Source organism: Scyliorhinus canicula, chromosome 8, assembly GCF_902713615.1.
Source record: "Scyliorhinus canicula chromosome 8, sScyCan1.1, whole genome shotgun sequence".
NCBI classification, from domain to species: Eukaryota; Metazoa; Chordata; class Chondrichthyes; order Carcharhiniformes; family Scyliorhinidae; genus Scyliorhinus; species Scyliorhinus canicula.
Window position 1 is genome coordinate 15769117 of NC_052153.1, and position 27091 is coordinate 15796207.

At 48.1% G+C, this 27091-nt stretch overlaps 1 protein-coding gene across 3 annotated transcripts in view; it reads right to left on the bottom strand.

Annotated features, from left to right (window-relative positions):
* lingo2 (leucine rich repeat and Ig domain containing 2) overlaps positions 1-27091 on the bottom strand; it is a 726266-nt gene that overhangs the window by 600621 nt on the left and 98554 nt on the right. The gene's annotated exons all lie outside the window — the stretch shown is intronic.

Here is a 27091-nt window from a genome sequence, read left to right on the forward strand (position 1 = left end):
TGTTCTTCTGTGATCAGCGTGATGGAGGGCTTGGAATTTGAATAGAACTTCAAGCCAAAAATCTATGTCCATCAATATAAATTATGCTGAGCATTGTGTCCCTCAGATAGTATAGATGTGGGTCTGGAATGGTCTCTGTATTAAATGTGTCCAGTGTAACTAACTATGTATATATGCATCGTACGATAGGGATCAATGTCAACTGTGTCACAATTACAAGGTTTTGGTCCTTATGAATGATCTCCATTGACCTTTCACAGTCTAAAAAACAGTCATGTCACAGCTACAATATCATACACAAATAACATGCAGCCAGTTCTGATTTGCAATGTGATAAAACTGAATTTGATTCACGGGATGCACATTCCTTGTTGTGCAGTGTTTGAATTTTTCAAATAAATTCTACTGACTTTTGTTTTAGTTGATTTACACAGACTCCTTTTCAAGTTTAGCCTTGTCCTCTCCGTTGCATTCTGCCTCACTGGAGAAGGTTGATTGCTGATCTGTTCCTATGGTTCTGCCAAAATATTGACTGTATCTTTGTAAGCATCTGCCAGGATGGGCAGAGAAGAGCTGTGGATTCACTTGCAGTCTGGGTTCTTCTTTTCCAAGAGAATAGTGAACATCTGTTATGTGTCAAAAGTATTGACAGTCAGAGAGATCTTGGTGTACAGGTCCACAGGTCACTGAAAGGGGCAACACAGGTGGAGAAGGTAGTCAAGAAGGCATACGGCATGCTTGCCTTCATTGGCCGGGGCATTGAGTATAAAAATTGGCAAGTCATGTTGCAGCTGTATGGAACCTTAGTTAGGCCACACAGAGTACAGTATTCAATTCTGCTCGCCCCACTACCAGTAGGATGTGGAGGCTTTAGAGAGGGCGCAGAAGAGATTTACCAGGATGTTGCCTGGTATGGAGGGCATTAGCTATAAGGAGAGGCTGAATAAACCTGGTTTGTTCTCACTGGAACAAAGGAGGTTGAGGGGCGACCTGATAGTGGTCTACAAACGTATGAGGGGCATAGACAGAGTGGATAGTCAGTCTTTTTCCTCGGATAGAGGGTTCAATTACTGGGGGGCATAGGTTAAAGGTGCGAGAGGCAGGTTTTAGAGGAGATGTACGAGGCAAGTTTTTTTTACACAGAGGGTAGTGGGTGCCTGGAACTCGCTGCCGAAGGGGGTGGTGGAATCAGGGACGATAGTGACGTTCAAGGGGCATCTTGACAAATACATGGGGCGGGATTCTCCCCTACACGGTGGGGCGGGCCGTACTGGCACCGAGGAGTGGCGTGAATTCCTGTTACTCCTTCCAAAATGAATCACCTCACACTTTTCTGCATCAAACTCCATTTGCCACCTCTCAGCCCAGGGGCGAAATTCTCCAACCCCACGCAGGGTTGGAGAATCGCCCGGGGGCGCCGATATTCCCGCTCCCGCCATGTTCTAAATTCTCCCACCCGCCATAAAACGGCGTTCTTCAAATCCCGCCGCCCGCATCAGAGAACGGCTGGCGCCGGCGGGATGCCATTGTTTTTTTAGGCTTAATTATTCTCCGGTCCGGATGGGCCGAAGTGGCCATGTCGGCGAAAATCAAAGTTGGTTTATAACGGCGTCAACCATTGATGATGGTTGACGCCGTTCAGTTACCTACATCGAGTGCCCCGGGGAGGGGGGGGGGGGGGTTGTGAAGAGAGAGTGAAATCACTTACATCGCGTGCCTAGGGGTAGGGGGTAGGGGTAGGGGGGTAGGAGGGGTGGGGGGGTAGGGGTAGGGGGGTTGGGGGGTGGGGAGTGTTGGGAAGAGAGAGAGATAAATCACTTACCTCGAGTGCCGGTGGGTTGGGGGGGAGGGTTTGTGAAGAGAGAGAGTGAAATCACTTACATCGCATGCCGGGGGGTAGAAGTGGGGGGGGGGGGGGTTGTTGGGGGTGGGGGGGGGGGGGGTTGTTGGGGGTGGGGGCGTTGTTGGGGGTGGGGGGGTTGTTGGGAAGAGAGAGAGATAAATCACTTACCTCGAGTGCCGGTGGGTTGGGGGGGGAGGGTTTGTGAAGAGAGAGAGAGTGAAATCACTTACATCGCGTGCCGGGGGGTAGGGGTGGGGGGGGAGGGTTGTTGGGGATGGGGGGTTGTTGGGGGTGGGGGGGGGTTTGTTGGGGTGGGGGGGTTTGTTGGGGGTGGGGGGGGGGGTTGTTGGGGGTGGGGGGATGGGAGATTTCGGGCTGATAAGCGGGCCCCGACGCCTGAGTCACCAGCGCCATTTTTGCCCGCCGGTCAAGGGCGTCACGATGGACTTCGGTGAATTTCGCCCCAGATCTGCAGCTTATCTATGTCCCTCTGTAACCTGAAACATCCTTCCGCACTGTCCACAGCGCCACCGACTTTAGTGTCATCTGCAAATTTACTCACCCATCCTTCTCCGCCCTCCTCCAGGTCATTTATAAAAATGACAAACAGCAGTGGCCCCAAAACAGATCCTTGTGGTACACCACTAGTAACTGAACTCCAGGCTGAACATTTCCGATCAACCACCACCCTCTGTCTTCTTACAGTGAGCCAATTTCTGATCCAAACTGCTAAATCACCCTGAATCCCATGCCTCCGTATTTTCTGCAATAGCCTACCGTGGGGAACTTATCAAATGCTTTACGGATTGAGGGAGAGGGGTTCATAATCTCACTCACGACATTAGAGGTTCTGCTCAAGGAGATTCAAGGAAGGAGAGTGTCCTGTGCCTGCAGGTGGAGCACTGGGAATTCATTTCAGCCCGGACAGCAGGCACGGGTGAAAACTGTTGTTGTTGGGTTAGGAAGTGCATTCTTGTAGTGTACAACCCTGTCAATAAATATGCAAGTGCATAAATACTGGTTCCAGTTCTATCTTCACAATTTTGCTATCTGGAACAGAACATGGTAATAGAAAATGGTTCAAAAATTTAGAGGAAACTGTGTTTCTAGCAGCCGATGGGGAAAGTGGGAAAAAGCTAATGTGAATTGTTGGTTGATGGTTGTTGTGGTTTTTCTCTGATGGTCTCAATGTTACATCCTTAGCAAAGAGGAAACAATGTCTGGTGTTGTCACTTCCCATAAGATCTGAAATCAGAAATAAAAAGTTGTGTGTGGCGGATGCCTGTCAGTTGGAAAGTAATGGTTTGGGCCTTCTAGAACCTTCCTCAGATGAAATTTGCAAGGTGATATTTTAAAAGCTCATGAGGCATGGTCAGATTTTGATAGATTTCAGAAAAGCTCATTCCTTGGAGGAATATATCAGAGACTTTAACAGACTGTACACAAGATTGATGAAATTCAATTTGGGTATCCTTGAATCTGCACCAGCAAATTATTGTGTCAATGTATCTGAAACGGACAGCGTCTTGGTTCTGATTGGTATCCCATTCTGGGAGAATGAGACTGTGTTGGATCAGATATCTAGTTAGTGCCTTGAAAGAATTCTTCAGGAGATAGTTACTGTTTTCAGCCTTCATGGAATATATAAGGCAATCAATGGTGACACAAAGGACAGAAGACTCAACGATTGCCACATTTTGTAATGGTCCAGACACTGGCACAGAAATCAATGTAATGAACAGGGTAAAGACAGGCATGAAGAGGATGAAAGCACCTTTATCATCTCTGGCTGTTGCAACAGAATGCAGATCAGCAATAATAGGCAAACAAATCCAAGGAAAGCACAAGGAATAATTAACTGGCGCTTCAGTTGCGACTCCAAGTGTCATTATGCCATGAACTATCCAAATTGGAGAGGCAAGGTCTTCAAAAAGATGCATAATATAGAATTCAGAGGAAGAGCATGAAGATTACAATTAACCCAAACTAATTATACTGGTTACAATAGGTGGGATTTTTGACCCCCCCCCCCCCCCCCCCCCCGCCATGGATTTCCCGGCAGCGTGGGGCAGATTCAACGGGAAATCACATTGACAGCGGCAGGAGGACCATAACACCTTGCCAGCAGCGAACGACAGGCCACCTTCCACTGCCGAGAAACAACACGCCATGGAGAGACCAGAGTATCACAATCCTCAATCTTTCTGCAATAATACCTAGCAAGGACAAAAGAGTTATTATTGACAAAAATCATGTTGAAATGAATTGCAGCCGCCATTGAGACACCAACCATGGCTCTGATCAATAAGAAAGATGAATTTGCCAATGACGAGGTCCGCGACATGTGTGAAAACTTGAACACGATAGTCATGAAAACAGCAGCTAAAAGTCCTTTCAGCAATTAATTCTGCAAAATTAATCACGTGGTGATCGGTGAAATTCTGCACCAAATTTTAGTTGATACAGCAGACTGCAGGTTGACAACTGCTCTGCCGTGGGCAGTTCAGGCAAATAATTCACCCTGGATAGTTAGAGAGTCTAGTCCCTCCTAATTAGTCTCTGGCCAATATTGCAAATTACCTTCTGTGCTGCATGATAGTCCTTCTGCTCTCAAAGTTTTTTCCCAGCTAATTCCAATTTGTTCAGCTCATTTGAATGTTTTACATGCCTGAAAGTCCTTCTGCTCTCAAAGTTTCTCCGTAAGAAGTCTTACAACACCAGGTTAAAGTCCAACAGGTTTGTTTCAAACACGAGCTTTCGGAGCACGGCTCCTTCTTCAGGTGAATGGAAAGGCTTGTTCCAGAAATGTTTATATAGACACAGTCAGAGATGCCCCGGAATGCGAGCACCTGCAGGCAATCAAATCATCAAAGATGCAGAGAGAGAGGTAACTCCAGGTTAAAGAGGTGTGAATTGTCCCAAGCCAGTTCAGTCGGTAGGCCTCTGCAAGTCCAGGCTTGTTGGTGGGGGCCGAATGTAATGCGACATGAATCCCAGATCCCGGTTGAGTCCGCATTCATGCGTGCGGAACTTAGCTATAAGTTTTTGCTCAGCAATTTTGCGTTGTCGCGTCTCCTGAAGGCCTCCTTGTAGAATGCTGACCCGGAGATCAGAGGCTGAATGTCCTTGACTGCTGAAGTGTTCCCCAACTGGAAGGGAACAGTCCTGCCTGTTGATAGTCGCACGATGCCCGTTTACTCGTGCGACTCGACCAATGTAGTCTACCTCATACGCTGCAGGAAAGGATGTCCCGAAGCGTGGTACATTGGCGAGACCATGCAGACACTGCGACAACGAATAAACGGGCATCGTGCGACTATCAACAGGCAGGACTGTTCCCTTCCAGTTGGGGAACACTTCAGCAGTCAAGGACATTCAGCCTCTGATCTCCGGGTCAGCATTCTACAAGGAGGCCTTCAGGAGACGCGACAACGCAAAATTGCTGAGCAAAAACTTATAGCTAAGTTCCGCACGCATGAATGCGGACTCAACCGGGATCTGGGATTCATGTCGCATTACATTCGGCCCCCACCAACAAGCCTGGACTTGCAGAGGCCTACCGACTGAACTGGCTTGGGACAATTCACACCTCTTTAACCTGGAGTTACCTCTCTCTCTGCATCTTTGATGATTTGATTGCCTGCAGGTGCTCGCATTCCGGGGCATCTCTGACTGTGTCTATATAAACATTTCTGGAACAAGCCTTTCCATTCACCTGAAGAAGGAGCCGTGCTCCGAAAGCTCGTGTTTGAAACAAACCTGTTGGACTTTAACCTGGTGTTGTAAGACTTCTTACTGTGCTCACCCCAGTCCAACGCCGGCATCTCCACATCAAAGTTTCTCCAGCAGAGTCCAATTTTCTCTGCACATTTGAATGTTTAACATGCCCGAAAATGGACTTACATCAACACTAGGTTCTCTGAAAAAATTCTGAGGTATCATAGAAGGTTGGAGAAAGAGGTGCACTGAGGAGATTTGATGCATTATAAAAGAGAGGGTCATGGAGAATGGATGGACCCTGGTAGTTCAGAAAGTTATAATGGGAAGAAAGTACTAACGTGACAATCAAACTGTTAAGATTCATTCCTTACATAATTAATTGGAATTAATCGCAAAATCTTGGACATCGAGCAGCTGAGAAAAGTAAACAAGATGCCTTTTACCTCAAGTGCTCATATGTTTGGTGTTGAAGGTGCTGAGAAACAGAAAAGACGCGATCAAAAATGGATAGTGGTAAAGTAAGTGATTGTGCCATACTTAGAAGAGCTATCACGCATCTAAAAGCCCATTACCCAGAGTGGGTTCTTGAGTGTCATTCAGCCCCAATCATCTCCTGAATGCAAGGATGTGGCAATTGTGGGATCATAGAATTAACAGTGCAGAGGCAGGCCATTTGGCCCATCGAGTCTGCACCGGCCGTTGGAAAGAGCACCCCACCCAAGCCCACACCTTCACCCTATCCCCGTAACCCCACCTAGCTTTCTGGACACTAAGGGCAATTTAGCATGGTCAATCCACCAGACCTGCACATCTTTGGACTGTGGGAGGAAACCGAAGCACCCGGAGGAAATCCACACAGACACGGGGTGAATGTGCAGGCTCCACACAGACAGTGACCCAAGCCGGGAATCGAACCTGTGACCCTGGAGCTGTGAAGCAACTGTGCTAACCACTGTGCTACCGTACCATCTACAAAATGCACTGCAGGAACTCACCAAGTTTCCTTCAGCAGCGCCTTCCAAATCCATGACCATGACCATCTAGAAGGACAAGAGCAGTAGATAACCTGGGAATATCACTACCTTGTAAGGTTCCCCTCCAAGCCACTCACCATCCTGACTTGGAAATATATCGCCGTTCCTTCACTGTCACCCTTGCTCAAAATCTTGAGGCTCCCTCCTGACGGTACTGTGGGTGTGCCCACACCTCAGGGACCTGCGGTGCCTGAAGAGGACAGCTCACCATCACCTTCTGAAGGGCAACTAGGGATGGGCAATAAATGCTGGCCCAGCTAGCGACGCCCAGATCCCGGGCGCGATTCTCCGCAACGGCCGACGTCGGCGTGAAACCCGGAGTGTTTCACGACGGCACCGGAGGCCGCTCCTCGCCCCCTATTCTCCCCCCCCCCCGGGGGGGCTAGGAGCGACGTTGCGGGGAACTCGGTCGCCGGGCCTTGATGCTTACGTCAAGGCGGCGCGCCGAGAATGACGCCGCGGCGGCGCCCAAGTGACGTCAGCCGCACATGTGCAGGTTGGCCGTGCTCGGGAGGGGACTGGCCCGCGATCGGTGCCCACCGATCGTCGGGCCGGCGTCTCTAAGAGACGCACTCTTTCCCCTCCGCTGCCCCGCGAGATGTGGCGGCTTGATCTTGCGGGGCAGCTGAGGGGAAAGAGTGCGTCTCTTAGAGACGCCGGCCCGACGATCGGTGGGCACCGATCGCGGGCCAGTCCCCTCCCAAGCACGGCCGTGGTGCTCGATCCCCTCTCCACCCCCCACAGGCCCCACACTTACCTGTCGCGCGTTGTTCACGTCGGCAGCGACCAGGTGTGGGTGCCGCTGGCGTGAACAGGTCAGGAACGTCAGGCCGCTCGGCCCATCCGGGCCGGAGAATTGCGATTCTCCGAGCGGCGTGTCGCGTTTTGCGACACGCCATTTGGGGGGGGGGTGGGGAGAATCGCGGGGTGTGCCAGAGCAGCCCTCCTGCGATTCTCCCACCCGACCTGAGGAGCGGAGAATCGCGCCCCCCATGTATGTATGAAAACAAACAAAGGGAATTAGGAGTTTATTCTGAAGAACCAGATAAGTGGGAACCAGCTTTGTGATAAAAGTAACTGAATAAGCTCTTGCAGATGGGATTTAAAAGGTTAAGGCTGATATTGTTACTCGGGATTTTGAAGAATGGCTGGGCGATGTAGATATTAGAGTGGATATTGCCACAGCTGTAAAAGTAATCTGGAAAATCTTCTCAGCGCGTCTTTTGGCCACATTTTCATGGGAGTATTCATCAATCGACATAAAAGCCATGTGTCTGCAGGGCGATACGTTGATAAAAGTATTTCTGAAACTGCTTCTTTGCAACAGGAAGACTACAGAAACTAAATAAACATGTCTGTCGTCTGAATGACGATTGCAGGATGCAATATTTTTCAGTGAGGTCTGTTTTGTTGAAAATAGGTTCTGTTCAACTAAAAGCAGATGCCAAAATGTTTTATTGGTATCATAAAGAAAAACGTTCCGGCATCTTCATGATGCATGTTCATGGTTCCTTATAGGGTGATGCTGCAGAATTTGAGAAATGTGTTATTGATAATGTGAGGGCAGAATTTGAAGTTGTGAGCCAGACTTGTGGAGCTTTTAAATACATAGTTACATGGTTAAGCGTAAATAACTTTAAATAAATAATCTTATTTATAGAGGGTTACTGCCTGTCATAATATATAACAAAATATATCATGGTGCAGACACACACTGATGGACACACACAGGGACCAATCAACATGTACAAACACCGCAGCCAATCACCAGTTAGAATACACACACTATAAAGGCAGAGGGCACCCGGTTCCCGCTCATTCTGGGTGCTGCCTCTGAGTGTAACAGGAACTTATTCAGCACAGCACAGACTCACAACACGTGCTGAGAGAATCAACTGGTTCGGACAAGGCTTAGGTCTCTCGTTCAAGTTAGCATTATTTAGACCCACAGTCATTGTGTGTTAGTTCATTAGAAGTAGTTAATAAAATTAAGTTGAACCTTCATCTGTATTGGAAGTGTCTGTTCATCTCTCAAGCCTGCACAAGCCAACACAACACTCGCATCTTGGGAAATCGAGCTACATAGACACAAAAGGAGTGTAAAGATAGAGAGCAATTGCAAAGGCTGATGGCTCAGTTGAACAAGTTGGACACTCAGATGTGGCCAAATGCCAGTTTTGATGGAACAGAGTTAAGTACTACGATGTAGTACGCTAAAGTAGAGTATGTTTAAGGCCAATATAGCACTCAAAAAAATATTTGCAGAAATGCATATTTAAGATGTAATTTAAGGTGAGCCATAGACCATGAAATTAATTCTTTTTACTGTTGCTTGACATGCTAATCTTCCTGACGGGAATTTCAGCACAGCTGGTTTCATAATATTTCCTAAGGATAAAAATAGGAAATGGCGGCTTTTAGCTTGGGAAGCTAAGAAAATATAAAGGGTTTAAAGTACTTTAGCTGCTGAAACACTGAAACTTTTGGGAGGCAGTGAATATTTGATTGCATTTATCGAATATGCAAAGCAAGATTCTGTACAAAGGGAATGCTGAGGAAAGTGGGGAGCGGGGGGTAGGGAGGTTGGAACCAGTGGTAGGAAACAAAGATATAGGGCTGGATTCTTCCGCTCTGCCCGCTGCAAGATGCCACGAGCGGGATGCAAACCATGTACAGGTCTATTGTCATGAGGCGGCAATTTCCGGTCGCCAGTTCAGCGCGGCCGGAGGATCCCACTCTTATTTCCTGCTGCCTGGTTTTGTGCTTATTGGGATTCATTTTATGTGGGACTTTTATCCCATCAAACTAACAAAGTTCCTGTCCAAATCACTCCCGAAAACTGGGCAAAAAGGGCCAGAATCGAAGTACTCTGGCAGGAGCCACCTCGTGTGTGACTACTCTCTACATGCCACCACCGGAAGTCGCAACGATTTACTTTAACTATTTATGATAATCTGCCCATGCCAGTAACTGCCCACGATCACAGTGCCTGCTTGGACAACCAACTGTCGGATCCTGCTTGAGCCGGCTCTCACGTCCAGTTCTAACCAACCCCAGCTGGGTGGTCTGCGCCTCCTAACTGGTCAGCTGGTACCTCACGAGCCCCACGAGGAGATCAATAATCGCGGGCCGCGTGGGGGTTACGACCATTACGTCAGCAGCCATTCAATGTGGGACAATGTGAACCCACTGAAGAAGTGTGACGAAGTCGACCCTTTTGACTTAAGACAAATGCTGAGGGAAAGGAAATCTCAAACTAACTGGATGGATTCAAATCATCAAATGTCTAACTGGCTTACAAAAATTAAATGTCTGCAATTACTATTCTTGTAACTATGATATTCCTTATTTTCTCCATACAACCTAGCACTCACATACATAGAATTTAGAACATAGAACATACAGTGCAGAAGGAGGCCATTCGGCCAATTGGGTCTGCACCGACCCTCTTAAGCCCCCCTGAAGAAAATGGCAGGCATCCTAGAGGAAAGGCGTCTTGCAATGTAATGCTTTGGACATAATACGGAAGTTTCAGATTTTATTTGTTTTGAAATTTTGGTTTGGCGTGTTATCTCTAATTTTTATTTAAAGAGGGAGGAGGGAATCTGTTAGCTGTACACAGTATTGTGATTAATTGCACGCAGGTGGTGCTTAGTAAATGGGGATTCAATTAAGCCCTGTGAATGAACACAATCAACTGTGGTTGTTGGGTTGGAAGGTTTATGCTTGTAATGTGTTGCTCTGAAACCAAATATAAAAGGTTTTCTGGAGTAGATCAGTGGGTGCCATGCCACACACCTGCCCCTCCTGGCACTGTTCTGCCTGGGCTCACATCCTGCTCCAGTACCTCAATTAGAACAAGGGGCACTCCCAGAAAGATGGCCATAACCTAAATCTCCGTCTGTCCTGGTGACTCCCATGAGGTGAAGCAACACAAGTAAAGGCTGTCATCCTGCACTAATCTGATTTGCGGTACCGCAGGTGATAGAGCACAGAACAAAACATAAAAAAACACGGTTCCCTCCTCCGGAGGATGGGAATTCCTATTTGTATTAGGGGCAGCACTGTAGCACAAGTGGACAGCACTGTGGCTTCACAGCGCCAGGGTCCCAGGTTCGATTCCCAGCTGGGTCACTGTCTGTGTGGAGTCTGCTCGTTCTCCCCGTGTCTGCATGGGTTTCCTCCGGGTGCTCCGGTTTCCTCTCACAGCCCAAAGACGTGCAGGTTAGGTGGATTGGACATGATAAATTGCCCTTAGTGACCAAAAAAGGTGAGGAGGCGTTATTGGGTTATGGGGATAGGGTGGAAATGAGGGCTTAAGGGGGTGGGTGCAGACCCGATGGGCCGAATAGCCTCCTTCTGCACTGTATGTTCTATGTTCTATATTCTATGTATGTGGGTGCTCGGTTTTATAGAGAATATAAGGAATATCATAGTTACAAGAATAGTAATAGTACTTTGTAATTTAACCAAGAACTATAAATGGCTCACTCCATCTAAAGAAAATGTAAGAAAACATCAGATAAATACCATCACTGTCATGGCTGGCCGAATAGTAAAGGCCATGGCTAATAGAATGCAGTAGATGATGAGGGAACAAACATTGGGGAAGAACAAACTTTACATCATCAATCTACCTGTCACAGGTGCATCTGTCCATGAAGGACTCGGTAGGAGTGACCACCACACATTCTTTGCTGAGACAAAGTCCCATCTTCACATTGAGGATACCCTCCATCCCATTGATCCACCCTGTTAAATTGGGTTTATTCACTACAAATCTAGCAGCTCAAGGCTGGGAAACCAGGAGGCTCGGTGCACCATCAGCAGCAGCAGAATTTTATACAACTACTATCTGTAACCTCATGGCCTGGCATCGGTGCCCCCTCTACCGTCAAACCAGGGATCTACCTTGGTTCAACGAAGAGTGCTGCAAAGCATGCTGGGAGGGACCCCAGAAATACCCAAGAATGAGGTGCCAACCTGGTGGAGCTACAACACAGGACTACTTGCATGCCAAACACGAATGCAGCCTGCCACAGACAGAGCTATGCAATCCCACAACCAATGGATCAGATTTAAGCTCTGCATTCTTGCCACATCTAATTGTGTAAGATGGTGGACAATGAAGTAACAGACAGCAGGAGGAGGCTCGATGTACATCCCCAATGATGGAGGAGCCCATCACACCAGTACAAAGGACAAAGCTGAAGACTTTGCAACAATTATCAACCAGAAGTGACAAGTTGATGGGCAGAATGGCCTCCTTCTGCACTATAGTGATTCTGTGACTATCTCGCCCTCCTCCTGAGGTCCACAGCATCACAGATGCCAGTCTGCAGCCAATTTGATTCACACTACAAGATATCAAAAAATAGTTGAAGACTATCGGTCCTGACAGCATTCCATAGTACTGAGAACTTGTGCTCCAGAACTTTCCGCGCCCCTAACCAAGCTATTCCAGTACCGCCACAATATGGGCGTCTACCTTGCAATGCGGGGTATACCTGCCCAGGTATGCCTGCCCACAAAAGGCAGGACAAATCTAACCCAGCCAATTGCCACACCATCAGTCTACACTTGACCATGACAGAAGTGATGGAAAGGGTCACCAACAGTGCTGTCAAATGGCACTCACTCAGAAACAGCCTAACGAATGCTCAGTTTGGATTCCGCTAGGGCCACTCAGCTAATAAACTCATTGCAGCCTTCGTCTAAACATGGACAAAATGGCTGAACACAAGCGATGAGGTGAGAGTGACTGCCCTTGACATCAAGGTAGCATTTTATCAAGTATGGCATCAAGGAGCCCCAGCAAAACTGGCGTCTATGGGAATCAGGCGGAAAACTGGTTGGAGTCATGCCTGGCACAAAGGAAGATGGTTGTAATTGTTAGAGGTCATCTTCCCTTGATGTATAATTATATTACCATATTTAAATGCCCCCCCCCGATCAATATCCTGGGGGGTTTTCATTGACCAGAAACTGAACTGGACCAGCCATATAAATACCGTGGATGCAAGAGCAGGTCAAAGGTTGGGTATTCTGCAGCGAGTAACTCACCTCCTGACTTCCCAAAGCCTGTCCACCATCTACAAGGCACAAGTCAGGAGTGTAATGGAGTACTCTCCACTTGCCTGGGCGAGTGCAGCTTCAACAACACTCTAGAAGCTCTACGCCATCTAGGACAAAGTAGCTCGCTTGATTAGCACCATATACACTCCCCCCAACATTCACTCCCTCCACCAACAACACGTAGTGGCAGCAGTGTATATTATATACAAGATGCACTGCAGCAACTCAACAAGACTCCTTCAACGGCAACTTCCAAACCTGTGACCACATGGAATGACAAAGCCAGCAAACGCACGGGATCACCACCACCCGACAAGCTCTCCTTCCAGCTCCACTCCACCATTACCTGGAATTATATGCCGTTCCTTCACTGTTGCTGGCTCAAAATCCTGGAACCCACTGTACTAACAGCACTGTGGGTGTGCCTACAACACAGGAACTGCAGTGATTCAAGAAGGCAGCTCACCACCACCTTCTCAAGACCAATTAGGCATGCACATTAAAAAAGTACTGGCCAAGCCATTAATACTCACATCCCGTCAAGTAATAAATAAAATAAATAAATAAATGTTATGGGCCAGGGATTAGAGAACCCCAAAGTGTATCATGGAGTTCACGTGACCCACAACTTTTAATAGATTGTGGTATGGGGAGCACAAGGCCCACTCTACAGGTGTAGTACAGCAGAAATGGAAAAGTATTTCTTAAAGCAAAACACTGTTTATTCTATGAACTCAAGTTAACCTTTTTAAAACAAACAGTGAATATCTTCGCAACCATTAATTCAAACATACCCCCCAAAGAATAAAACACTAAGTAATCTGTATGCTGTCCTTTTAACACCCAGAAGACTTAACAAACCTCTAAACAGAAGCACATCAGGGTTTACATTCAATGCTGAAAACATTTAAATTCCTGAATTCACCAAATGATCAATTTCATAGAATTTACAGTGCAGAAGGAGGCCATTCAGCCCATCGAGTCTGCCCCGGCCCTTGGAAGAGCACCCGACCCAAGTCCACACCGCCACCCTATCCCCATAACCCTGCAACCCCACCCAACACTAAGGGCAATTTTGGGCACTAAGGGTAATTTAGCATGGGCAATCCACCTAACCTGCACATCTTTGGACTGTGGGAGGAAACTGGAGCACCCAGAGGAAACCCACGCAGACACGGGGAGAACGTGCAGACTCCGAACAGACAGTGACCCAAGCCGGGAATCAAACCTGGGACCCTGGAGCTGTGAAGGAATTGTGCTAACCACTACGCTACCGTGCTGCCCAAGAGATAGTCCTTCATGGCAGAGCGCTCAACAATACAGCTGCTTTGGCTGACTTCAGCTGCAACACACTGAAAAACGAAACCACAAAGACCGAGACACACCCAAGCTTTTCTCGAAGTGAAACTAAAAAGCAGAGCCAGAGCTCAGCTCCACCCACACTCTGACATCACTGCAGTAACATGAGCAGCTAACCACTTCTTAAAGCGACATTCTAAGATAATAAAAAATACCATCCATTGGCCTCATTCCTCTGAGTTTGCAATTCAATTGCCTCCACTCAATTTGTTAAAATAGCTAAGGGAAGGTACGCTTCAAAGATGAAGAAACTGTACTTTCTTTCTTGAATTGTTGAGGTGATTGTGCAGAATTCCAGAATATTATTGTCACCTTTTACTCTATTATTTAATCCTGTCCTGCTTCAATCCGCAGACAATGTGCAGGATTTTCTGTCGGTTCCCGCTGGCAGGATTTTCAGCCACACCTTTTTCCATTATACTCTGTCCTCCATCCGCACCTAATACTTTTAACCTTCAGTATTGTTCCTAATCAGGTCTGCTGGAGTTAATTACTGTGGCATTAGCAACTTTTGTTGGGAGTCGGTGGGACTCGAGGGAAAGAGCGGAAAAAATCTTCCAATTTGCAGTTTTACTCGAGGCTTGCTAATATTGTCTCTAGTTCTGAGATCGCAGACCACGTTAAATAACATTCTTACATCTACATTATCTACGCCTCGCAGCATTCGAAAACTTTAGAGATTAGTAAATTCATTTAGACCAAATGAATGAATGAAATAGATTTGGGTTTGTCGTGATGCAACAATTTAGGTAGCTTGGAACGTGGGAACAGAAAGAGGCCATTCGTCCCCTCGAGGCTGTTCCGTCCTCTCATCACCACATGGCTGATCTGTAACTCAATTCTGTTTACTTGCCAATGCTCCATATCCCTGACATCTATTGCCCATCCATAACTGCCTTCAGGAAAGTGGTGGTAAACTCCCTTCTTGGGCTGTTGCAGTCCCTGTGGTGGAGGTGCAGGATTTTAAACCGTCAACAGCGAAGGAACAATGATATATTTCCAAGTCAGGATGGCAAATGACTTGGATGGGAACTTCTAGGTGGTGGTGTCGCCTTTGTGTCTGTTGCCTTTGTCCTTCGAGGTGGTAGCGGTTTTGGGATTGAAAGGTGCTGCCTGAGGTGCCTTGGTGCATCGTGGAGATGGTACACATGGTTGCCACTGGGCGCCGGTGATGGGGAGATTGAATGTTTCTGGAATGGGTGCCAATCAAGCATGTATTCCTCACAATTTACAACCAAAATGTAGGGCATGATTCAGCGGTCTTGAGTTAAAGTCGACTGAATGGCGCATTTAGTGGGGTATCGCATGGTACCTGCAGCGCTGAGAAACATCCCGCTATTCAGCGGCATTTTGTCAGGTTTGTTTTTACCTCAGGGAGATTCTCTTCACTGGGACCACACTTAGAACTTGCCAGCATGAAAGGATCATCACAGGTTGGGGCGTCATTTTGGAAGGCTATCCTGATTCAACCCCCCATTCGCTTTAACCCCCCCCCCCCCCCCCCCCTGTTTTTAAGCGCCCTACACACCTTGGGTAGGCCCTTGGGAACTCCCCTCTCCCTGGCAAGGCGCCCCAAGGCCCAATCCCTGGCAGTGCCAACCTGGCACCTGGGCTCTCTGGCACTGTCGGCCTGACAGCATGGCAGTGCCAGAGGGCGAATTCAGAATGCCCAATTCATCTAACAAGCACGTCTTTCGGGACTTGTGGTCGGAAACCGGAGCACCCGGAGGAAACCCACGCAGACACGGGGAGAACGTGCAGACTCCGCACAGACAGTAACTCAGTAACTCCCGGCTCCTTTCACCTCACACAGCTGAACAGTAGTTCAGCAGGAAGGACTGCACATCAGTACTATTTAAAGACAACATCCACCTCTTTTAGATTTGTTGCTGGTTCATTTCTACTGCCTTTGCACATAGAATGCCAGTGCAGAAGGAGGCCATTCAGCCCATCGAGTCTGCACCCACCCTCTGAAAGAGCGCTCTACCTCAGTCCATTGCCCTGCCCTATCCAGTTAACACCATAACCCCATCTAACCTGCACATCTTTGGGCTTGTGGGAGCACCCGGAGGAAACCCACGCAGACACGGGGAAAATTGCAAACTTCACAGAGATAGTCACCCGAGGTCGGAATTGAACCCGGGTCCCTGGCGCAGTGAGGCAGCAGTGCTAACTATTGTGCCAAGGCGCATGCCCGCGGTCGCCATCAGAGAGAACGGTGACGTGGCCGGAGAGACGACATTTCCCGATTTTCCAAGCTGCTAGCCGGCAATGTCACGAGGTTCATGTGATTCACGTCTCATTTCAATGCGTTTGAATAGATGTAAATATTATTTCCAGCATTTTCTCTTTCGGTTTCAGATTCCAGCATCCGCAGTAATTTGTCCTTATGCCAGGTCAGTGCGCCCTGGCACGACCTCTTAGCATGGCTGTCACCGTCAGGTTGATACAGTGGCAACCTTTCTATGGAACCTGTGCCGAGGGGCAGTGCCAGTGGCCAGGCCCTTGTGGGAGCCACGTGGGTGAGGTTTCAGTTATGTGTGGTGGGGTGATGGAGCACGGGGGGAACGGGCACTGAGGAGGGTGCGGAACGCGAGCAAAAATTCTGTGATGGGGGAGCACCCGATGATAGTCCTGGGTGGGGGTGGGGTGGGATGCGCAGAGGGAGCCCACAATCCCTGTGTGGTGGAGGGAGGTGAGAGGGGGGGTTCCCCTTCCATTCTGATTGGCGCGCTATTTAAAGATGTCAGCCTGATCTCTATAGAGCTCGGTGCCAGCTCGCTCAGGCCCCCGACCTGGAGACTAATGGCATAAACCATGCCAACGCTTTTTTTTCATTAAAGAGGCTCACTTTCTGGAAAGAAAAATGGGCTGTGCTGTTGAAGAGCGACATGTTCATTTGCGATCTGAGCCTGACACTTCGAAAAAGTATGGTCAGATTTCATCCTGTGGGTAGGGATTTGTGGCCCTGCCTGTCAAGCGGATCGCCGTTCAGACCGGGCCCTCCATGGAGCTCTCATCTGACTGCAATATAGATAGAACATAGAACAGCACAGCACAGAACAGGCCCTTCGGCCCTCGATGTTGTGCCGAGCAATGATCACCCTACTTAAACCCACGTAACCCGTATACCCGTAACCCAACAATCCCCCCATTAACCTTACACTACTGGCAATTTAGCATGGCCAATCCACCTAACCCGCACATCTTTGGACTGTGGGAGGAAACCGGAGCACCCGGAGGAAACCCACGCACACACAGGGAGGACGTGCAGACTCCACACAGACAGTGACCCAAGCCGGAATCGAACCTGGGACCACTGGAGCTGTGAAGCATTGATGCTAACCACCATGCTACCGTGAGGCCCCTAGTCTCAGTATCAGTAATATCAGTAAACACAATCCCTAATATCAGTAAACACAATCCCAATTCCTCCCCACGAACAGTTCCACACCCTACCTTCCTCCCTTGCTGACTGCTGGGTCACAATTCACAAACGAGAGCCACGATAAAATAGACATTCTGAGTTTGCACGACCTCACTCTGTGCTTCCAATGCAGTAAGCAGATATTAGATAGCTAGGAACAAAGACAATGGGCTTTGGACGAGTGTGAACCACTGTGCCACCATGCAGCCTCATTTTGTATTGGTAAACATTAGAAATAAGGTAGTTTTGAGTGGATTTAATTGAATGTTTCTGCGCCTGGAAGGGTAAAACTTGTTGTTAGATTCATCCTGGACAAAGGTCTTTGTATGTGTAGGGGTTGGTTGATAAAGATGTGTCACCTTTGGTGGAACCTCAGACATGTCGTTGTGTGTCATTGATATCCAGAGTAGAGACAGAAGAACTTTTAGACCAGGCAGGGAGTGTTACACAGGTAGTAGAATTTAAATTCAATTAATAAATCTGTGATATAGCGTTAGTCTCAGTAATGGTGACCATGAAAACATCATCGATTGATGTAAATCCCATCTGGTTCATTAATGTGCTTGGGTGGGAAGGAAATCTGCCGTCTTTACCTGGTCTGGCCTACGTATGACTCCAGACCCACGGCTATATGGCTGACTCCTAACTGTCCAGCCAAATGGCCTCCTCCAATGAGGCAAGGACGTGCAGCCATAGTTAGCTCTTGCTGCCTCTAATTATGTGCTACCTTGTCTTGCAAATTGTTACGGGCCAGGGTTTAGAGAACCCCAAAGTATATCAGGTAGTTCACCTGACCCACAACTTTTACTAGATTGTGGTGTGGAGAGCACACGGCCCACACTACAGGTGTAGTACAACAGAAATCGAAAAGTATTTTTTGAAGCAAAACAATGTTTATTCTATTAACTCAAGTTAACCTTTTAAAACATAGTGAACATCTTAGCAATTCAAATACAACCCCCAAAGAATATACTAAGTAATCCTTACTTTCCTTTTAACATCCGTAAGACATAAAAAAAACTTTTAATAGAAGCACATCAGGTTTAAATTCACTACTGAGAACAGAGAATCTGAATTTTAAAAAACCCCAAAAAGCAGACGCACCCAAGCTTTTCTGAAAGTGTAACTAAAAAGAAGATCCAGAGCTTAGTTCCACCCACACTCTGACATCACTGCAGTAACATAGCAGACAAACATTTCTTAAAGTGACATTCTCATGACAAAATGAGGAAGGAGCATGTCACTGTGTGAGGTGCAATGTGTTTTGGTGATGTATCTGTCACAGCTGAATGGTTAGCAGTGTGTGTAACCTGGGAGATTTAGATGGGAAGTTACAGCAGGGCTAATTGTGAGGTGAAGCTATGAATGAGGTATGAGCCCAAATTGGTGGAGATTGTTGGCAGGTAAATTACAGGGTTGGCGGGGGGGGGGGGGGGGGGGGGGGAGGGCGTGAATGGTGTACGATACATTGAGCTGCATTTGAGGATGGTGGCACGGTTAGTAGGATGTGGCATTCATTGACCTCGAACATGCAGGCTATCCCAGAAGTTAGCACTCAGGTTCTCACAAGGCTAGATCCCTGGCATTGAAAGGCATGGCTAACTGGTTCCACTACATTTGCAAAATTGGTTTGGAAGGCCTCTCTCTGGTGGAACAATGATATGCCTGTTCCTCTCTGCCTCTTGCACCAAGGCCTCCTGTAGCACAGTGTCAGAAAATCCTGGTGACCGCTTTTGCAACATTGTGCAATTCTTCTGACTTTCCCAGGTCAGAATCAATTCTAGCATGATTTCCAGCAACAGCTCCGGCCGCAATGCACCTCCCCATTAAGAGGCGCAGGTTTGCTTAAGTAGCATATGCTTGCTTTATTTTGCATTGGACCCTCTCAATTCTGTGACACCAATATGCTGTACAGCCTCTTAAAGATGCAATTAACGCCTTCTGCATTCTCCAGTCATTTAAATGAGCAGACAGTGCACTGTTTGTGTGTAAACTGCATTGGAAACAAACGGCATTGGATAATCTCACATGCAGCCCTCCCCCCACAAATTTTCTCACCAACTAACATCATTAAAGCATTGATTTATCATCAATTGGTCACTTATCGCATTGTTCTTTGAGTTTATTGTGTGAAAATTGACTGTCCAGTTTTCTACATTACATGAGGTCATTTGGACATTCTGAATTCTCCCTCTGTGTACCCAAACAGGCGCCGGTATGTGGCGATAAGGGGCTTTTCACACTAACTTCATTACAGCGTGAATGTAAGCTTACTTGTGACAATAAAGATTATTATTTCTGAAGTGCAATCATTGTTGTTACGTTCTTTGTGATATTCTGGAGTCATGTTGATGCGAAATCCGTATTACCGCGAACATGTTTTTATTCTTAAAATGATTTTTAAAAAACCTGGCTGAAAGACATCAGAGAGTTAAACAATCAGAGTGTAATTTTCTTATAATCCTGACGACAAAGACACATTTGAAATTACGTGTTAGATTTTCCATCTGTGCACGCCAGCAGGATCTTCCGGTTCCGCTGACGACCGGCGCACTCCCGCCCGGGGTTTCCCGGTAGCGTGGGGTGGATTCAATGGCAAATCCCATTGACAGACCCGGGACTAGAAGGTTCCACCGCCGGCAAACGGCAGGTCACTTCCTGGCACCGAGAACCACGCCGTGGGGCCAGAGAATCTCGCCCTACTGGTCATGCTCAGTTGAATTCCACCATTTGAAAACTACACTGAAGAAACAGTTGGCTCATGTTACAGTTGCACCCTTGTAACAATTGACAGGCAGGGTATTCTGTGTGGCATGGTTCGTTCCATTTCTGGTAACTATCCAGTTATCTGTACTTCACTTCATCACAAGCACATTATCGGCAATTTTAGCTCTACGTTTTCAGCCAAAAGTTCCAAAGGTTTCCTCAGTTAGAAAATTGGCAGTGTTTTTGTTTTGAATCTAATGCTCTTCTGCAGGGAGCGGATGTACAGCTTCATAAAGGTGATTGATATCCGAATGACAGCTGCAGCTGGTTGGGTATCATCAAGAGTCTACTGGGTAAAAGGCGTTAACCCTTCCAATTCTGCAGCTCTGCATTGACTTGGCTGACAGCAGTTAGAGCGCGACAGTTTATCCCAGAGGCCTGGGCTGGGAAACTGAGAAACCAGCCAAGGTTCCTGATCCTGATTGTTATTCCAGTGACCTTTGCTGACAAGTGCGCATCTGTAGACATCGAGTGGGAGCATGAGCAGGTTGGGTTTCAATTCACGTCATGTGTCAGTCCAGTGCGCGAGGTATGGTCACTTGGGAGAGGCAGCAGAAGGCAATTGGCACTTACCTCAGGCAAACTCGTAGGCAGCTCCATCACATCCAGGAGATGAGGGGAAGAGTGACAGAAAATGAGAAGGTCACTGTGCCTTTGGTCACGGAGAAATGAGACATGACTCACACATAACTGCAGTCAGGATGTCTCTTAATGCAGGGAGAGCAACAGAGAAGGAGATGAATACAAAATGTTGTTTCCAAAGGGGTAGGTGAGGAAAATAGAACAAGCCATCACAGTCTGTTCTGTTGCCACTCCGTTGGCAGAGAGCTGACAGGTTGCCGGTTTTACTGGGATGATTTTTAACAGCATCGTACCAACGCGTAACAAAATGGTTGGGTGTGTGTCAGGTCAGGTAAACAATAATTTCAAACCTGACCTTAATGCATCTCCAAACCACCCCCCTTCTGAGTTAAACGGAGGTGGGGCCAGGACAGGCAGCCAATCCGCGTCCAGGAGGTGAGTTGGCTTTTTAAAATTGTGGATGATGTCCATAGTCTTTGGCTTAACCCTGGCACTGGGATGTCCACGCTGCAGGGAAACCAACAATGGAAGTGAGATGGTGGGGCAGCGCGCACGGGTGGACGGTGTGGATTGGTGCGCGCATGGAGGAAGTAGCTAAGTTCCTTTACTGCACTGCCAGTGGGCCAGGGGAAACATGAATGTTTCCCTCCAGTCCCTAAAGTTTCTCCTGCATGTCAGAGTCCTGCCTGTTCATTCCCCTATTTCCCCTTTCCATTATTTTGCTGTTGCCTTGTTGACCTATGGATGATTAATGGACATGCCACTTTAAGATTTGGGCGCGATCTAACCAAAAAAATAGAGTCCGTCCTGGGCGGGATTAGCGAGGTCATTCCAGACACTTGCTAACAGCATTCTGTTGCGTTTTTGGGGCCCAAATGGGGAATACCCCACCACCCGAGTCATTTCCTGTACTGAGGAACACCGGCGAGCAGCATTCGCAGTGTGGGAAGAGATCAGGGCGCCATTTGTAGATGCCATCCTGATCTCTCGATTCGCACCCCTCCCGACGTGACTCCCGGGCCCCCCCAATGCCCCAACTCATCTGTTGGGGGGGGTCCTTGAGCTCTCCGCACTTCACCTCAGACATGCTGGGCACCCTCTGGGCTCGGTCCCGGTGTGGGCAAAATGGCACCTGGGCACCTTGGCTTTGCCAGCCTAGCACCCGGTTAGTGCCTCTGCCAGCCTGATAATGGAACCTGGACACACCAGGATAGCCAGGTGGCACTGCTAGGGTGCCAGGCTGGCCGTGCCAATTTGCCCGGGTGGCATTAGCAGTGCCAAGGTGCCATCCGGCCCAGATACCAGCCACCCGGGGGCCTCCAATCAACTGGGAGATCCCCCTCCATGCCATTCCGCCTGGTCACCATCTGTTTCTGTCTGTCTTGTGTGTGCGAGTAGAGGGTGGGGCAGTTGAACTGGGAGTCAGTGGTGGGAATCTCTCAGCCCAGGGATGGGCCAAGGAATCCCCGCGACTGGCAGGAATCGCGCCATGTGCCACCCCGATGCAAGGGACACGATTCTCCGCAGAGCAGAGAATCGGCGCCATTGGTGCCAGCGTGGTTGGCGTGGCGCTGGTTGGGGGCCGCTCTACACGGCCCCCCGCCGATTCTCGGCCCGGGATGGGCCAAGCGGCTGTCGTAAAAAACCCGGGTTTCCCCGGGCGCCGTTCACACCTGCTCTCAGCCGGAGGGAACTCGGCGTGAAAGGGTCCGGGGTCGGCCTGTGGGGGGGAGGGAGTGAGAAATTCTGACCCCGAATGGGGGGGGGCCTCCGCTGTGGCCTGACCTTCGATCAGGGCCCACCAATCAGCAGGCCAGCTTCTCTAGCTGGGGGCCTCTTTTCTTCCGCGCCGGCCCCTGGAGCCCTGCGCAATGTTGCGTCGGGGCCGGCGCGGAGATTGGAGACACTGCGCATGCGCGCATTGGCGCTGGTGCCACTGCACATGCACAGACTCCGCAGTGCCCAGTTAACGCCAGGATCAGCAGCTGGAGCGGCGTGGATCGCTCCAGTGCCGTGCCCCCTGTAGGGGCCAGAATTGCTGATCCTGAGGCCATGTTGATGCCGTTGGGAAACACGACGGCTTTTCCGACGGCGTCAACAAACTTACAAACCTGGTGACTGTAATTATTGGGTTAGCCAAGGGCCAAAGACTGCCGCTACTTTTATAAGAATTATTAATCACAACTTGTGTTGTGACTCCGGGGCACGTGGGGGTGGAAGTGACAGGCATCAATCAGGGTATCAGAACACACATTAGACGCACATCCACATAAAGAAATGTTGGAGTTAAAACCATACACAATACAGGGAAATCTGTGTTTTCTGCCCACAATTAATCTCCCAAATTAAGCACCCCACCCCTGTTAATATCCAGGCCATTATCTCAGATATACATTGTACTTTCGTATTGGTGACTAAACACGAGATGGGGTGAGAATATTCCAACAATCATATTCAAGGGTGTCCTCTAATACTTTTGGATATAATGCTCAATAAGTCTGAAGCGTTTGAAATAAAAGCAGCCATTTTATGAAGGTTGTGCATGAGGCACCTTTGTCCAGATTTGTGATCTGTCTTGTCACACCTATTTTCTTTCATGTTGTCATTGGTTGAAAACAGTGCACAGAACTCAACAGCGTTTGGCTGGAGTGAACACATAGAAAGACTCTATTTTGAATTTTGGACAAATTAAGTTTCACCGGATATTTAAAGGCTTGCAGATTGGCTTATTTTCTGCTCGCTTGCAATAGATGAAATGATAAAATGTTGATGCGCAGGCGAGAGTCAAAATGTTCAATCATGGAATGGTTCGAGCATAGGAAGAGGTTATTCGTCCATTCATGGTTATACCGGCTCTCAAGAGAAACTCACCGAGTCCCACTATCCTGACCTTGCCCCACAGCCCTGCAAATGTTTTTTTTTCACGTAATTACCCGATTCCCTTTGGATGGCCTCCAGTGAATCTGTCTCCACCACACTCTCTGGCAGTACATCCAGATTCTGAGCCCTTTCTGTGTCTAAGATGATCGCTGCTGCTCACATCATTATTGAGGATTAAAATGGAGAGATGGTCAGATGGATCAAAGGGCATCTAAGTACAAAGGGCCTGGTCAAACCCCATTTGGAGTATTGTGAGCAGTTTTGGGCCCCGTATCTAAGGAAGGATGTGCTGGCCTTGGAGAGGGTCTAGAGGAGGTTCACAAGAATGATCCCTGGAATGAGGAGCTTGTCGTATGAGGAACGGTTGAGGACTCTGGGTCTGCAATCGTTGGGGTTTAGAAAGATGAGGGGGGATCTTATTTAAACTTAGAGGATACTGCGAGGCCTGGATAGAGTGGCCGTGGAGAGGATGTTTCCACTTGTAGGACAAACTAGAACCAGAGGACACCATCTCAGACTAAAGGGACAATCCTTTAACACAGAGATGAGGAGGAATTTCTTCAGCCAGAGGGTGGTTGATCTGTGGAACTCTTTGCCGCAGAAGGCCGTGGAGGTCAAATCACTGAGTGTCTTTAAGGCAGAGGTAGATAGGCTCTTGATTAATAAGGGGAGCAGGGGTTATGGGGAGAAGGCAAGAGAATGGAGGTGAGAAAAATATCAGCCATTATTGAATGCCGGAGCAGACTCAATGGACCGAGTGGCCTAATTCTGCTCCTATGTCTTATCGTCTTATGGCCCCCATTATGGCAAAATGGTTGAAGTTTTGTGAAAGTAGGCAAAGGAATAATGTCAACATATGACAGGAATAAGGGGCATGTGGAGCGTGAGGGTATAATTAATGCAACAAAGATTATGCCTGGAGGGAAATCTGAGTGTGATACAAGAATTTGTGGTGACTATCTTAGTTTGCAGGTTCATGAATATCCTCTGCCCAGGGCTGAAGATGGACTCCAATGGTAGGCAACAATGTTATCAATTAGATCTTACTTGTAATCGAAGATCTCTGAAGTTGTAATTTGACAATAAATACATAGAGGATATCATGACCAAAGGGCTGAATTTTGGTGTTGGCTTTGCTCCACCAATGATTCTGAAGACAATGGAGGGAACCTTAGCTGGTCTCTAAGGAACTTAATCATTCTTTCATGATCTCCTGGGTACTGGAGGATTACAGGATGAACATCTTGAAGCAACCTTCTACCATTCGCATGAATACAATCTCTGACTAAAGAGGTTTAAACGCTCTCTGTTACAAGACTTGCAGAGTACTTTCCCGCTACCCCCCCCCCCCCCCACTTTATTAACTAAATAGGTGTTCAGATGTCAAAGAAGGTTGAAACAATGATCTCTGCATCTGCTCGAATGACTGTGAAAGAGATCCATGCATCTCCGCGTCGAGTCATTTATCACCGGAACTTTCCTCCGAGCATGTCAGCAGTCACACGCAATGGAGGCCTGTCAGTGGTTAAGAGGGTAAAATAAGAGTGTTCAAAAGACTGTCAGAGCAGTTTCCTGCAGCTGAGGGCAACATGGCAAGTGCTTCATTATCAGGACATGTTGGGCTGGATCTCACGCGGTGGGAAAACAGGGAGGAAAACAGTAGAGCATTGTGCTGCTGGCGACAGACCCGCTGTCCAACCCTAACCCCTGCAGGGCAGCCAGATCAGCATCTGTGGTTCGCCCTTCCGTAATCCAACTGTGGCCCTTAAGTGGACAATTCGGAGTAGGGTGACTGGAAGGCGCAAAAAATTCATGGAATCATAGAATTCATAGTTCAGATGGAGGCCATTCAGCCCATCGGGTCTGCACCGGCCCTTGGAAAGAGCACGCTTCTTCAGCCCACGCCTCCACCTTATCCCCGTAACCCAGTAATCCCCGTAACCCAGTAACTCCGCCTAACCTTTGTGGCCACTAAAGGGCAATTTATCGTGGCCAATCCACCTACCCTGCACATCTTTGTACAGTGGGAGGAAACCGGAGCACCCGGAGGAAACCCACGCAGACACGGGGAGAACGTGCAGACTCCGCATAGACAGTGACCCAGCGGGGAATCGAACCTGGGACCCTGGGGCTTTGAAGCAACTGTGCTAATTACTGTGCTACCGTGTGTCGCTCAGTCAACGAGGTGGTTATAATTGAGACTTGTTTCTGGAAATGGAGCTCAGCGCCCCAAACTCCCGGCTCCTCAGTGTCCACCATCCCAAATCAGATGTCGATCGTATAGGCAATCCATTAATTGGTTGCCTCCCAAAAAATTCATTGGGATATCGTGCAATGATCTCAAAACAGGGATGGTTGTCTTTAGTTTTGGAATGCTTTTGTGAAAATTTAGCCTATTTTTAAAAATATGTTATTTCATGAGATGTGGAAGGCGATGGCTAGGTCCAGCATTTATTGCCCATCCTCAATCACCTTTGAGAAGGTGGCGAAGAGCTGCCTCCTTGACTGCTGTAGCCCTTGTGGTGTAGGTACACCCACAGTGCTGTTAGGGAGGGAGTTCCAGAATTACGTCTCAGTGACAGTGAAGGATGGTGTGTGGCTTGTCAGGGAACTTCCAAATGGTGGTGTTCTCATGCGTCTGCTGCCCTTGTCTTCTAGATGGTAGCGATGGTGGGGTTAGAATGTGCTCAGGAACCTTGGTAACTTCCTGCTGTGCTTATTGTAGATGGTACACACTGCTGCCACTGTGCGTAGGTGATGGAGGGAGAGAATGTTTGAGGATGGGATGCCGATTGAGCAGGCTGCTTTGTTCTGGATGGTGTTGAGCTTCTTGAGTGTTATTGGGGCTGCACTCATATAGGCAAATGAAGAGAATTCCATCACAACCGGGATTGTGCCTTGTAGATGGTTGACAGTCTTTGGGAAGTCAGGAGTTATTCCTAGACCCCAAACTGCTTTTGTAGCCATAGATTTATGTGGCTAGTGCAGGTCAGGTTGTGGCAAATGGTTACCCCCAGGATGTTGATAGTGGCCGATTCAACAATGGGAATGCCATTGACTATCAAGGGGTAATGGTTACATTCTCCCTTGCTGGAGATAGTAACTTCCTGGCACGAATCTTACTTGCCACTTGTCACCCTGAGCCTGAATCGTGTCCAGGTCTTGTTGCATTTGGACATGGACTGTTTCACTGTCTGAGGAATCGGGAACAGTGCTGAAAATTGTACCCTGAAACATCCCCACTTGTGAACTTATGATGGAAGGAAAATCTTTGATAAGGCAGCTGAAGATGATTGGACCTGGGACACTTCCCTGAGGGACTCCTGAATTGATGTCCTGAAGCTGACATCTTTGACCTCCAACAACAACCATCTTCCTTTTTTGCCAGATATGGCTTCAACCAGC